Raw genomic sequence first — 15,129 nt, 5'->3', positions numbered from 1 at the left:
TCCGAATGTACTTCTTTTTCATCCGAATGTATTTCTTTTTCATCTGAATGTAGAATAGAATAGAATAGAATAGAATAGAATAGAAATACTTTATTAATCCCTTCAGAGAGCCCTCAGGGAAATTTGGGTACCAGCAGCAATACAACATCAACAGTAAAGCAGGACAAGCACAAGACACAATATATACAGGCACAAAGCAAAATAGAGGCAAATAGAATGCAATAAATATAACAATAATAACAATAAGATAAGCTAAATAAAACAATATAAACAAGCATTGCACACAGTAGAGGTGGTACAGATTCCCAGATCACTATGGCACGTATAAGTTATTGCAACTGTTTGTATGGTTATTGTACATGTGTTCTATCAGGCGGACTGGACACCTCCCTCTCCCCCCTCCTTCTTCCCCTCCTGCCTAATGCAGAGTTGTACAGTTTGATGGCTCGGGGGACAAATGAGTCTCTGAGCCGGTTGGTCCTACTCTTGGGGAGGAGCAGCCTGTTACTACAGCACTGTCCCCTGGGGTGCTCCTGTGCTGCTAATAACAGTGTCAGATGTGATGTCCTTTAGCCTGACGTACTGCGGTCTCTCTGTGAGGTAGTTACCAATCCAGGACACCAAGCAGGGGTCCACCTGCATCTCCCTCAGTTTGTCCAGAAGCATCAGGGGCTGGATTGTGTTGAAGGCGCTTGAAAAATCCAAGAAGAGGATCCTCACTGTGCCCCTCCCCTTATCCAGATGAACTTGGACACGGTGTAGGAGGTAGAGAATAGCATCCTCCACACCCACACCTGCTTGATAGGCAAACTGTAGGGGGTCCTGGAGATGGAGGCTTGAGGAGATTGAGGGTGAGTCGCTCCATCGTCTTCATCAGCTGGGATGTAAGTGCCACCGGTCTGTAATCGTTCAGCTCACCAGGACGGTTTTTCTTTGGAACTGGAACAATACAGGATGTTTTCCACAGGGTAGGCACTTTCCCCAGCTGTAGACTGTGGCTGAAGACATGCTGGAGTGGTTCCCCCAGTTCAGCAGTGCAGGTCCTAAGCAGACGAGGAGGCACTCCGTCAGGGCCTGCTGCTTTCCATGGGTGGAGCTTCCTCAGTTCTCCCCTCACCTGTTCAGCTGTTATGTGTGGAGGGTGTTGAGATGGGGGGAGGGGTAAAGGTTGGCAGGGGGCCTGCACAGGGGATGAAGTCAGGGAGGATGTGTACTGCAGTGGGGGAGGGGGGACAGTGGGCTGGTCAAAGCAGTTAAAGAAGATGTTCAGCCTGTTTGCTTCTTCCACTGTCCCCCCCGCTGTTATGGCCTTTGATCTGAAGCCTGTGATGGTGTTGACACCATCCCAGACCTCCTTCATACGGCTCTCACTCAGTTTATCCTCCACCTTCCTTCTGTAGGTGTCCCTCGCCACCTTCAGGCATTGTTTCACCTCCCGCTGTGCTAATTGCATTGCCTCCCTGTCATGGTTCATGAAAGCCACCTTCTTCCTGTTGAGGGCAGCTTTGACATCTTGTCAACGGACAGTCTTATTGGGGGAGACTACGTCCAGCGAGAAGTTGATGTAGTCCGTCAGACAGTGAGTCTGCTCCTCTATGTCCTCACCATGTTGTCTCAGCAGTACATCCCAATCAGTGATGTCAAAGCCGTCTCTCGGATCATGCTCTGCCTCAGGTGACCACTTCCTGATCAAGCGTGTGGTTTTAGACATCCTTTTGACCAGGGGGGTGTACTGTGGCTGTAGGTGAACCAGGTTGTGGTCAGACTTTCCAAGTGGGGGGAGGGGGGTGGCTCTGTAGGCATCCTTCACATTGGAGTACAGCAGGTCTATTGTTCTGTTGTTCCTTGTGGGACAGTCTACAGCCTGGTAGAAGGAGGCCAAGGTAGAGTCCAGGGAAGCATAACTATGTATGTATGTATGTAACTATTGTTTTTGATCTGACTATAACTCTCCTTTTTGATCTGATTTAACTCTTCTTTTGAAACGTTTTTTTTTTTTCATATGACTAACTATTCTTGTTCATCAAACTCCTCTTTTTCATCTGACTGTAACTCATACTTTCAAAGGACTGAAACTCTTCCTATTCATCACAATGAAAGTTTTCTTTTTCATCTGAATCTAACTCTTCCTTTTCATCTGATTGCAACTCTAAATTTTCATCTGACTGAAACTCTATCATCTGATTGTAATTCCTCTCTCTCATCTGACTGTAAGTCTTCTTTTTCGACTGACTGAAACTCTAAATTTTTATCTGCTTATAACTCTGGTTTTTCATCTGACTCCTCTTTTGTTTATCAGACAGTGAGTGTGTCTCAAACCACGCACTTACATGAGTGCACTGGAAGGTAGTGCGCACTAAGCACTACCTTCTGTAGTGCACGCTATCGTGAGTAAGTGATCCAAATTGAGCACTAACGTTTTGCACTTACTGGTAGTGACGTACCAGCTTACCAGCGCCGCGTTAATATACTTTTTTTTTTCTTCCAAAATCCAAAATCACGTTAACATACGTGTTTGCATGTCATCATACTTTTATGCAATTAAATGCCTTTTAAAAGGCCTCATTAGTGAACCAAAGAACCGTGGTCTCCACTGTATTAATCTATCTTAGTTGATAACAATAGAAACCATCAGCACACGTTCATGTGTCTTTGCATGTCTCCCCCATACTTGTTAGTATAAAGTGCAATTTAAAACACTAAAAAACAGCTTTTAAATAAGCAAATAATATCTTAACTGAATCTGTTTTCATTGGTGTTTACACTGATAAGTTCATGTCTGGCAACAGGAAACCGATTATACTAGAAACCATCATTTAAAATATGAAATGCAGTAATGAAGACGCTAAAACAGGGATGCAGAAAACAATTTATTTAAAATTTTAATTAAATCATTTCTCTCTTGCCGCCTCCTCTTCTCCACAGCAGCGTCCTAGCCCGCAGGTGTTAAATGGCTCAGTGCAACTGCTGGCTCGGTAGTTTGATGCCACAGTGACCTACGGTGAACACAGAATGGCAGGTTATATAAAAGCAAACATTATTATGTACTTTATGGGTACTTTGCAGACGCTTATCTAAAGTGATAAACAATCAGCTACGGCTTCGTCTGCTGTACCAACGAAAGGGTCGGTTCTCTAACCAGCGGTGTTTCCTAATCAGTTTTCAGATCAAGGACCATTTTGTTTACGCCAGAGACCCCGCAGTGCTTAATCTGGAGGTTCAACAACCATGAATGAACATACGGAACCTATAGCATTAATCATTTTTATCGTCCGTTTAGTGCGTGTAGTGTCCATCTTTTCGCACTAGATTTTTGGCCGAGTTTAGGGCAGTATCCGGGTACTTTCAGTGCACTGAGTTTTTGATGAAATTTCTGTCAGCGCACTAAGCACTTAAATATAGTGTTCGAAGTATAGAAGTGCGCAGATTGGGACACACCCTGTAACTCTTCTTTTTCACCTGACTGTGAATCTGTTTTTCATCAACCTGTAAGTCTTCTTTTTAATCTGATTGGACCTCTTCTTTTGCATCTGACTAACTCTTCTTTTTCATCTTATTATAACTATGCTTTTTCATGTGACTAACTCCTTTTTTATCTGACTGTAAGTCTTCTTTTGCTTATGATTCTAACTTTTCTTTTTCATGTGACTGTAAATCTTCTGTTCCATCTGATCGTGACACTTCTTTTTCGCATGATTTCTAACTCTTCTCTTTCATTTGACTGCAGTGCTTCTACTAGCTCCTCCATTTCATATGACTATAAGTCTTCTTTTACATTTGAACTCTTTTTCGTGAAGAGCAATTGAGAAGCAGACAAAGAGGAAGACATGAAGAAGAACAGAGTACAGAAAGTAAAAGTCATGTAAAGGAATTAAGAAATATATATAAATAGAAAGTCATGAAGAAGAGTCGATAACAGAAAGTGAAAGTCATGAAGAAGAATCAAAAAGCAGATGGAGAGTTAGACATGGAGAAGGATTGAGATGCAGATGAAGAGGAAGACATGAAGAAGAATCGAGAAAAGAAAGTGAAAGTCATGACAAAGAATTGAAAAGCCGACGAAGAGGAAGACATGAAGAAGAACAAAGAACAGAAAGTGAAAGTCATGTAAAGAAATCGAGGAACAGACGAAAAAAAAAGTCATTAAGAAGAGTCAATAATGGAAAGTTAAAATCATGAAGAAGAATCGAAAAGCAGAAAAGGAGAGTTAGACATGAAGGAGAATTGAAACACAGATGAAGAGGAATACAAGAAGAATCTGGAAACAGACAAAGAAAAAGTCATAGAGAAGAATCAAGTAACAGATGAAGAGGAAAACATGAAGAAAAATTGAAACGCAGAGGAAGATCGAAAGATCGAGAGGAGTCAGAAAAAGTCATGAAGAAGAATGGAGAAGCAGATATAGAGAAAGACGTTAAGAACTGAGACTGCAACAGATGCATCGCAAAGAAAACTATCCTTGTGAATTGGAAAAACAAAAATAATCTGTGTATTCAGCAGTTTAGGAATCTCTTAGTTGACCACATCAGTAGTGAGACAATGTCTGCCTCCTCAAAGAATCATTTAGCTGAATCTCATTCCCTCTGGTCCCCTGTGCTTAGTTCCATCACTTATTGTAGGTGGAGGACTGTGACCTCGTTGCTATGGGGGTTAGGAAATGGCCGGGAGTGACTGGTGGTTGCGGGTTCTTTGTGGTTTCCCATGGTGCGGGGCCGGGCTGCTCTGCGGTGGGGGTGGCTCTGGGTCTGACCCTGTCGGGGGCTGTGGGGGCCAGCGGTTGGATTCACCTCGTGGCTGGGTGACACCACTGGTGACGCCTGGGTCGGTGGGCGTCAGTCCTGGGCCGGGCGGCCGGGCTATTCCAGGGTGGGCTGTGTGGGGGTTCTGGGCTCTGGTGCCTGGGGGTGGTCCTCCTTCTTCTGGGGTGGTGGGGTCCGTATGTGCCGGGGGTCTGGGCCTGCCCTGATGTGCTGCCGTGGTGTGGGTTGGTGCATAGCCTGCTGTCTGGTTGTAGCCCAGGGACCCAGGGTATGGCCTGGGGGCAGGAGGGTTGTAGGGGTTTGAAGGAGGGCTGAGTGGGATTCGGGGAATTATAGGGGGAGGTGCTGGGGTGTGAGAAAGGGATGCTTGTATGCTGTGTGTGTGTCTATATTTTGGATGATGTTTGTGTGGGTGTGGGGGTATATTTGTGTGCGTGCGTATGCATGTGCTAGGATGAGTGGGGGTGTGTCTGGGGAGTAAGCGTGGGAGGGTTGTATGCTGTGTAAGTGTTTGTATTGTGTGGGTGGGGCTGAGGAGGCATGTATGTGTTAGGATGAGCGGGAGTGTGCAGGAAATAGGTGTGTGCATGTGTTTCTGTGTGTGGTTGGGGCGGGGTTAAGTGGACTTGTGGGGGGGGCCTGGGCGGGCCTGGGGGTGGTGTGCCGTGGGTCTGCCGCTGTCCCCATCCTCTCATTCCCCGTTAGGGATGTGGGAGGGTGGGTACTTTCTGGGGTCTGTGACGGCTCACTGGCTGTGGTCCCTGAATGGCGGGGGTGCCTAATGCCAGTAGAGGCTCAACATCCAGAGGGAAGTTTGCTTGTACATCCGCAGACCCCTCTTTCTTCCCGCTCTCTCTGTCTCACACACACACACACACATGTAGGGAGTTGGGAGGCGTGGAGCCATGCGGAGTGGAGAGGAGGGGGCCATTCAGTGGTCTCCTTGGATGCACCCCGTGGTGACTTGCCTCTCAGTTTTAATTGCACCAAGACACCAAAACACAAGAAACACAACACACAAACAACACCTGGGGGGCATGGCATGCAGTGCATTTCGGGCGGGGCCACTTAGGTGGCCCGGCTCCCGGCTCATTGTGGTCACTGCCCCTCAATTTTAATTGCACACAACACACACTACATAAACAGTCAGGAGCGGGGAGGGAGAGGGTATTGGGGACCTCTCACACCCGTTCCCCCTGTGTGTGGCCAGGGGCAGGCAGGGGGAGGTGGTTGCCCCGGGGCCGGGTCCCGGGGTGGCTGTGCTGGTAGGCTGCTGGCTCTGTGGGTGTTGGGTCCGGGGGGGGGGGTGCTTGGGGCTCACTGTCCTCTGGTCCGCCTGGGATGCTTGTGGGTACGGCACAGGGGAGGGTGTGAGTGTGGGGTTATATGGGGTGCAGATTGGAGTAGGTGGGGAGTGGGGGGAGGGGGTCTCTTGCTGGGGCTCTCCTCTGCCGCCCTTCAGGTGGGGCTGGAGTCGTCTTTGTGGTGGGGTAGCTTGGGTTGGTGCTCCAGGGCTGCTGCTGAGGGCCTGGGTCTCTGGCCCTGGTCTGCTACTGACCTCCGTAGAGGTGTGGTCACATTTGCACGGTCTCACTCACCACTCATCATCACTAATCACTCCTTATTCCTCATCCTCTGCATGTTGACACAGTCACTGAGTTATCCATGGGGTTTTATACTAAGAGTTACGTTATGTTATGTCTTTTTGATTTGGTTATTATTTAAAAACTCTTAATGACTAGCAGCTCTGTTTTTTCTGTGTGTGTGTTTCTGGTTTTTTTTTTGTAAAAGTTGTAGGAAATTATCTGGTGTGTTCATGTACAGGTGTAACAGTTTATTGTCTGGTGATGGTGTGGATTGAAGGGTCATTTCCTTCTGTCTGTGATGTTTTTGTCTCCTTTCTTCTTTCCCTTTTGCTCTTTTTGCTATTTTCCATCTTTTTCTGTCCCCTCCGGTCAGGTCCAGCAGGATTACATAGATTCCGTGATTCAAAGTAAATAAATAAATAAATGAATCAGATTATCAAGAGGAACCTTACCCATAGGCCTCCCCTTGGCAGAGCAAATTTGTTCAGCACAATACAGCAACCAGATTATCATTTTGCTTGCTATGATGCTGGACAGGACAAGTTAAACAAAAAAAAAAAAAAAAAAAAAAAAAGAACTGAGACGCAGATGAAGAGGAAGACATGAGGAAGAATCGAGAAAGAGACGAAGACATGAAGAAGAATCGAGACGCAGATGAAGAGGAAGACAAGAAGAAGAATTGAGAAAAAGATGAAGGAGAAGAAATGAACAAGAATCAAGAAGCAGATGAAGGACAAGACATAGGAGCAGACGGAGGACCAGATGGAGTAGCAGATGAAGAGGAAGACATGAAAAAAAATCAAGAAGCAGATAAAGGGGAAGACATGATGAAGAATCAAGAACAGAAAGTGAAAGTCATGTAAAGAAATCGAGGAACAGACGAATAAAAAGTCATAAAGAAGAGTCAATAATAGAAAGAGAAAATCATGAAGTAGAATCGAAAAGCAGATGGAGAGTTACACATGAAGGAGAATTAAGACACAGATGAAGAGGAATACAAAAAGGAGAATCGAGAAACAGACAACAAAAAAGTCATAAAGAAGAATCAAGTAACAGATGAAGAGGAAGACATGACGAAGAATTGAGACGCATAGGAAGAGAAAATACATCACAAAGGATCGAGAGGAGAAAAAGACAAAGTCATGAAGAAGAATGGAGAAGCAGATACAGAGAAAGACGTTAAGAACTGAGACGCAGATGAAAAGGAAGACTTGAAAAAGAAACAACAAGCATATGAAGAGGAAGACATGAAGAAGAATCAAAACGCAGATGAAGAGGAAGACATGAAGAAGAATTGAAACGCAGATAAAGAGGAAGACAAGAAGAAGAATCGAGAAAAAGATGAAGGAGAAGAAATGAACAAGAATCGAGAAGCAGATGAAGGACAAGACATAGGAGCAGACGGAGGACCAGATGGAGTAGCAGATGAAGAGGAAGACACGAAAAAGAATCAAGAAGCAGACGAAGGGGAAGACATGACAAAGTGTCGAGAAGCAGATGAAGAGGAAGACAAGAAGAAGAATTGAGAAAAAGATGAAGAAATAAAGAAGAATCAAGACGCACATGAAGGACAAGACATGATGGAGAATCAAGAAGCAGATGAAGAGGAAAACACGAAGAAGAATCGAAAAAGAGACGAAGACATGAAGAATCAAGATGCAGACAAAGAAAGTAATGAAGAAGAATTGAGAAGCAAGTGACGAGGAAGACATGAAGAAGTAAGACAGAAGTAAGACAACGACATAAACAAAAAACAAGACACAGATAAAGAGGAAGACAAGAAGAAGAATCGAGAAAAGACAAAGAGACAGTCATAATGGAGAATCAAGAAGCAGATGAAGGAGAAGGCGTAGGAGCAGATGGAGGATCAGATAGAAAATCAAAGAAGAAAAAATGATGAATTGAGAAGCAGACGAAGAGGAAGACATAAAGAAGAATTGAGAAACAGACAAAGAGGAAGTCATGAAGAAGAAACGCGACGCAGCTGTAGGTGAAGATACTGGAGCAATTGGAGGATGAGATAGACAAGGAAATGAAGAGGAAGACATGAAAACATGAGGAAGAATTGAGAAGCCTTCTCTGCTCTGTAAGAATTATCAGGGTAGTTCAACTTAGAAACTTAACTTTAGTTGCTGCCTTAAAACACAAATAACTTCAAGAAAAACTTTTACTCTACTCAGGAAAGGAAGTTAGAAAAATTTCCCAGTTGATGATGATTTCTTGTTTAAACTTGATACTCTGAGTTGAAATAACTAAATGACATTATCCATTCAAGAAAACTTGCATTTTCTTATCAAGAAAACTTAAAGTTTATGTCATTTCAACTCACATAATTCAGTTATACCAGTTGTTTAATTAATGACTGTTAGTTGTATGAACTTAATACTCTGAGCTAAAACAACTCACAGCATTACATTATTGATTTAAGAAAACATACTCCCTCTTGTCAAAGAAACATACAATTAAATATCCTTGCTACTAGTTTGAAGTATTAGTAAATAACTATATTCATACAAGTTAACTTTTCAAGTTAAGTGAACTTTCTCAACTTACTGCTTGTTGACATGATGAACAAGAAAATTCTGACCACACATTAAATACCAGTTGCCCTGAAAAGTCCAGCCAACCAACATCAAATGTGTTGAAACAAATTCTGCTAAACAGACCAGTTGAGACAATCATATTTTATCATAAAAGGGTTTAGTAACAGTGCTTCTAAATCCTGAGGCTGCTGAAACTCACATTATTGCAGTTATCATTATAAAACCCAGTATATGCTACCTAAAACCAGACGGCCTTAGCAGATAACAGATGAAACCATCACTTTTCAGTTGGTTTAACTAAATTGGTCAATACAAGTGCCTAAACTCCTGAGCCTGATCTCTAAAATGTTTTCATGTGAATAAAACTAAACAAAAATAGACTGATTGTACTCTATTACAACAATGTGAGTAATGAATAAGAAAATGCACCAGCTTCCAACAGTCAGGCCTTATTCCACTGAAAAGATCGAACTTTCTGAGGCCTGTGTTGTCTGAAATTTTTCAAGGAAAGTCTTTTGTCCCAACTTAACACAAAGTTTCCTGCATTTTAACATCACAAGTCTGTATTGACCTGTCAATACCATCATCTCTCATAATCAGTCCGATATAAAGAAATGTAAGATCAGTCTTTTCTCTAGCAATCTCAAAATGAAAACCTTGAGAGGAGAGGGATGTTTTTCATAGTACATAAGTTCAGTACAAAACTCAAGGTTGTAGTGTATTGAAAACAGTGAATAAAATTCTTACAGGAACTCTCCAGATAAGGAACTGAAACGGAGGGAACTTAGCAGATGTTACAGTTTGTATCTCAGGATTCTGTTTCTCAATCCATGTACTCGAGCTGAGGTCTGGTCTGGTTTGATCTTCATCACCACCCTCTGGAGAAACTCAAAGGAATACGTCATGGCATCTGGATGCTTGAGATTGACACAGTAGATGACACCCATAAGCCTGGCAAAGCTATGTGCCACATCTTTAATGTTGTGAAGCACAATGGTCTCCTCCACCACAACTGCCACATTGAAGACCTCGTGTGGAACGGCACCCAGTTCACCACCTTCACAGCCTATCAGAAGGCCAAGCTGCATCCCCTTCATGGCTTCATCCACAATCTCAACATGAGCCTTAAAAAGAAGAAGAAATTTTTAAGATCATTTTTCTGTGCAAGCACAGGATGCCATTACTCTGAGGTAGATATATTACAAGTTGTTTGATGCTTTTGTGAGGTTTAACGTCTTGTATGTCTTGACACTATAAGGCATTGTTCAGCTTTTGGAGGTGGGGTTTTATGATGTAGCTCTGTTCAGTCAGTTATTACCTAAAGGGGAGCACACAGCATAGCAGAGCACAGAGACAGGATGATTCAATCTGCTGTACCTGTTGTACACTGTATTACACCAAAGAACAGGAAGATAAAGCACTGAAAATATCCTCAATATTAGGGAATTAGGGCCATCTTAGGTACCTCACAATTTGATTTCAATTCAGGATGGTGCGATTTGATTATTAAAGACTTATCCAGATTTTTAATGCATCTTTTTTTCTCTATTGAAGGTTTTTGCCCAGTCTGTGGCTACCTTTATGCTATTTTATACCCCATTCAGCATCCATAAAGTAACCACACAAATCTCTCTACTATATAAGTGGAAGTATAAATAAATCCAACACACAACAAACATTTCAAATTATCTTTAAATTTTTCCATGCAATCTCCAGGAAAAATGTGTTAGCAATAGTTGGGAACAACAAGCTCCTCTAACCTGGGCTGGAACAGAGCTGCTGTCACATGTTTGTAGTATTACTATTACATTTTATTTTGGCTTTAAACAACTTACATATGGAGTAAGCCTTATCCAGGCCATGTCTGTTCTCATGTCCATGTCAATATGTATACACATTAACTATTTAGGTAAGATTTCTCTGACTTGGTTAAGATGTTATTTTACAACCCCCCCCACCCTTGCTCGTTGCCACCCACACACACAAATATCACAAAAAAGTGAAAGATATAAACACAAACATGCACACATACACAGTTTTTGTCTTACATCACACATCCTGATGGCATTTGATGGATCTTCGCCTCAGATGAGGTGTGGCAGACCAAGCAGAGCAGCAGCTCTTCTCCTCTCATTTGTCTCCTATGAGACATGAGACATGCAGTAAGATGAAAATGCTTAAACAAACAAGAAATGGTGCCTAATTTTCTAACTATTCACACTTCCACTTACATCTTTCACAAGACAGTCCAGAATGTCTTTGAGTGATGGCTTCTTTCCAGACTTGGTTGCTTCTTTGTACACCTCCAGCAGTCTTGGGATCAGGCCATCAAGATTCCAGCAGGTCAGTGGTGACGATCCTAATTCTAATCCCCTGCCCTAATCTGAGGAGATGGACAGAAAATAAAACATAGTCCTCAAATGTATCCAGTCTAACAAAGTGTTTGTCAATCCTGGTCCTCAGGGACCCCTGCCCTGCATGTTTTAGAGGTGTCCATACCTTAACACACCTTTAAACTTGCATAGAACTTGACGAGCATGTCAGTTAATCTGCATCAAGTGTGCTGGAGTTGGTAAGAACTACAACATGCAGGACAGTGGTCCCTGATAACCAGGATTGAGAAACACTGCTCTAACGTAACATGGGTAAATCTCTTTATTAATGCAAAGTTGTGTGCTTACTATCTCTCATGGAAGAGAGCTGGCCATCGGGAAATGAGCTCTGTCATGTGTGGTTGATCTCCAATGATCTCGTTTCTACACTGGGAAAATGTAGCAACCATGAGATTCTCTAGCAGCTGGTGATCCATGTCTCTCTTGAACATTTCAGTCTCCATAATCTTGCGCTTCTTCATATTTTGTGGACCCGGACAGTAGTTAACCTCTCCTTTCTTTGACTTCTGGACATATTTTCCTTTTGAACTTCCCGCTTTTAGTTTAATAATGATCACTTCAGAACATCCTGCTAGCTTCCAAGCTTAGACTTCAGGCTGTGAAACCACGAGTACCATCCCTTCTCAGACCCTGGTTCTCACAGAAAGGGATGCCTCTCCACCAGGGCTGTGGCTACATTTTCATAGTGCTGCCTCTCAGGATGAGCAGTAATCTTTGACATAATGTCTGCAAGTGTGTCAAGGATATCAGTCTTTAAACCTTTAGGAATAAACACCACAGATCATGTAATGATTGCTGCTCTGCTGTGCAGCTCTGTAATCAAGCTCATCTCCTCCACCTGCCCTGATTGCTCACTCGCCTCACCTGCTTTCCGCCCTACTTAAACACTCTCTGCTTCCCTGCCAGATGGTCAGCAATACTAACCTTGTTGAGATCCAGTGATTTTCTTGTGTTTCAGACCTCCTGTTATTGACCCTGTCATGTCCTTGGATTTCTCTTGCCTGACCCACGCCAGATTTGTTCTTGTCAAGTGCCTATCTGGATATTGACCCCTGTTTGGAATGAACACGGAGGTTTGCCTGCCCTCCTTGATAAGTAACCTGATTCTGCCTTTTTGTGTTTGAACGTTGCCTGCGTTGAACGTTGCGGATAGACGCCTGATTTCATTTCTGACACTATGACACGCAGAAGTATTGTAGTCTACTTTGACCTGAAAATAGAGAAAATACACACTTAGTATAAATATTCAGTATAAACTCAGCTTCACACACCTGTTCTTAGCAATAACCCCCAGCTGCAGACTGCAGAATGGGGCGGGGCTGGATATTGGGCGGGGTTGGACGTCCAGGGGGCGTGGCTAGACTGAGGGGCGTGGCTAGACATTAATGGATGGTTGCATTCAGAACCCCACTTGTGGACAAATGGAAGAACTACAACGGAACTTCATTAATTTATTTACAGCTGTCTGTAAAATGATTTAATCTTTCTTACATGAAAGAAAAGGCTATTCTTTATAGTATTTCAACAAATATGAGCCATAAAAAAGTAATAAATATAAATTTGTAAAATTATGATTTACTGAAATACAAATTTTTTTTGTGTGTAAAATTATTTAAAAAATAACCTTGACTATTGAGAGCACTTTGCTTATGAGCAGTGGGCCAGAATAAATAAACAGGTGCAGAAGTTTGATGGAGTTACAGAAAACACCTGATTGTAGCAATCTCATCAAAGTATTGTTGAACCAAATACACACACATACTTATACATTATGTATGTGTGTATATATATATATATATATATATATATATATATATATATATATATATGTATGTATATATACACACACACAAACACTGAGTTTATCCATGTGAATCTAAAAACAAAACAGAGCCTTTGCAAACATTTTTATTTCCCGTCAGTACCATTTTATTTGTAGTTAGTGAAAACGTGCACAGATTTTTAGGTTTTGTTTCTCAACACACTCGATCATGAAGTTTTCATAGTCTGCTTGACATTTGAATGTAAACATGAATGGCTCATAAACATCTTCCCAGCTGTTTTCGATGGTCCAGTCAGTTTCTCTTGTTTGTTGGATAACATCTGCTCTCTCTGGTGGATCCATGGAGAGAATTTCGGGGAGGGAGACCTTTCCTTGAAGACCATTCCTGAGGCACCACTCAGAAGCCAGTTTGGCATCCTTAAGAAATGGATGCTTCTCCAACAAAAATAAAAAAATTCCACATAACAATAACATGAACTTGACCTGCTGAAATAAATTTAATAAGAGAAAATAAAAAATTTAACAGAATATGCTATACCAACTCATTCTCTTCCAGGTTTGTGGAAATCCTTTCCATTGCTGTTTTTTCTTTACTTTGGGGATCTTCGTTCTATATAAAACAGGGCAGGGACGGATTTTAATTACAACAGTAAAATTATTTTTTTAATGCAAGTCTGTCTTCTGTGGGGTTTTATCCTAGCTTGAGAGGCAAGGTATTGATGATGATACATTTTAAACTGCATCTCCAGTCTCCAGTCACTTAAGGAATATCAAGTTGTTATAAGCATTGCATTTTCGAATACATTTTAATTAAGTGGACTTTAAAGTGTACTTAATGTAAAAAAAACTCATCCTGATGTTACATAATTAAGATTTAGACTTACATATTGGAAAAATATTGTCTGCTTCAATGAAATTATTCAGTTATCAATGATCACAAAACAGCAGCTTTAGACAAGTTTTACCGTATAGTACAAAAGGCAACAATTGGGACAGACTTTTTTGTCCTGTTGCCTATGATGCAGACAATGGATTTTTAAAAGATGGCAAGGCAATTGTTAACCAATTGTACTTCAGACAGATCAAGATTTAATAAAAAATTATGGTTGTGAAGCAAGTCGTCTAAGATCTTTAATAGTTTGTAGTACTGAATCATACCCAGACTTCCTCCACAGTTCTGTTCTTTTTTGGTGGATCACCCTGTGAAATTAATTGCATGAAAAAGGAAATGAATTTGGTTATTGTATTTAGATGGGTTGAAAAGGAAACTGCAATAAAACAGGTTTATGGTTTTACAAAGTATTCTGAAATATATGTTTGTGTTAAACAAAAAGAGGATCAAACACATTAACTTCTTACCCCATCAGTTCCATCTTTTTCCCTGTGTCTTTTTCTTGATCTCGTTCCTTCCAAGCTACATAAAAAACAAGTTACCTTTCAAACTTTGAATGAAACAATACGCCTTTTTAAAACAACTTGCATAGACTAATCTTAACTGGTTGATATAGAGATGCGCAGATGACTTATTTTTTCACCCGCAACCGCTTCTTAAAATCTCCCCCTGCCTGCTACCCGCCCGCACAAACGATTTTTTACCAATTTTCAAAACCGCACCCGCCGACCATCCGCAGAATGTTTTAGGTCTATTTAAGATGCCTCTGCTATTTGGAAATGGCCGGGTTTTCCCGTGATAATAAAGTTCATAAGATTTAAGAATGATCTAAAGATCTTACCAACAATCGAGATCAGCAGGCACATCGTTAATGACCGCTGATTCAGCTCACGTTGTATTTAACAGGTGCATTAAATCAGCAACTTATGCAGGCAGTTGGGTTACCCCGTGGCAAGTTAATGGCAGGCAGAATTTACCCTGTAAGGGAGCAGGCGCACAGCAGTGCATGGAGAAACATGAAGCGCGCACTAGCCTGGCGCGCGGGGAAAGGGGGTCGAGGTGATGGCAGATGAGGGTCTGTCACCGATGAGGAGTGATCTGGAAATGGGGAGAGTCTGACTCCGGAGAGGCCCAAGTCCACCAGCCAGAGAGGGACCCTCAGCATCACCCCA

The 15,129-nt window shown here is 42.1% G+C and overlaps 2 long non-coding RNA genes across 2 annotated transcripts; both read right to left on the bottom strand.

Moving 5' to 3' along the window:
• Positions 1 to 9,921: 9,921 nt before the first annotated feature.
• On the bottom strand, positions 9,922 to 11,207 carry LOC121634405. Its single transcript, XR_006009226.1, has 3 exons — positions 11,121 to 11,207; positions 10,938 to 11,030; positions 9,922 to 10,013 (listed from the first exon to the last, which is right to left on the bottom strand). It is a non-coding gene; the product is annotated as an uncharacterized LOC121634405 (long non-coding RNA).
• Positions 11,208 to 13,138: 1,931 nt separating this feature from the next.
• On the bottom strand, positions 13,139 to 14,476 carry LOC121634404. Its single transcript, XR_006009225.1, has 3 exons — positions 14,425 to 14,476; positions 14,224 to 14,265; positions 13,139 to 13,675 (listed from the first exon to the last, which is right to left on the bottom strand). It is a non-coding gene; the product is annotated as an uncharacterized LOC121634404 (long non-coding RNA).
• Positions 14,477 to 15,129: the final 653 nt, after the last annotated feature.

This window comes from Melanotaenia boesemani, chromosome 23 (assembly GCF_017639745.1).
Source record: "Melanotaenia boesemani isolate fMelBoe1 chromosome 23, fMelBoe1.pri, whole genome shotgun sequence".
Taxonomy (NCBI): Eukaryota; Metazoa; Chordata; class Actinopteri; order Atheriniformes; family Melanotaeniidae; genus Melanotaenia; species Melanotaenia boesemani.
This window is presented reverse-complemented; position numbering and strand designations above follow the sequence as displayed.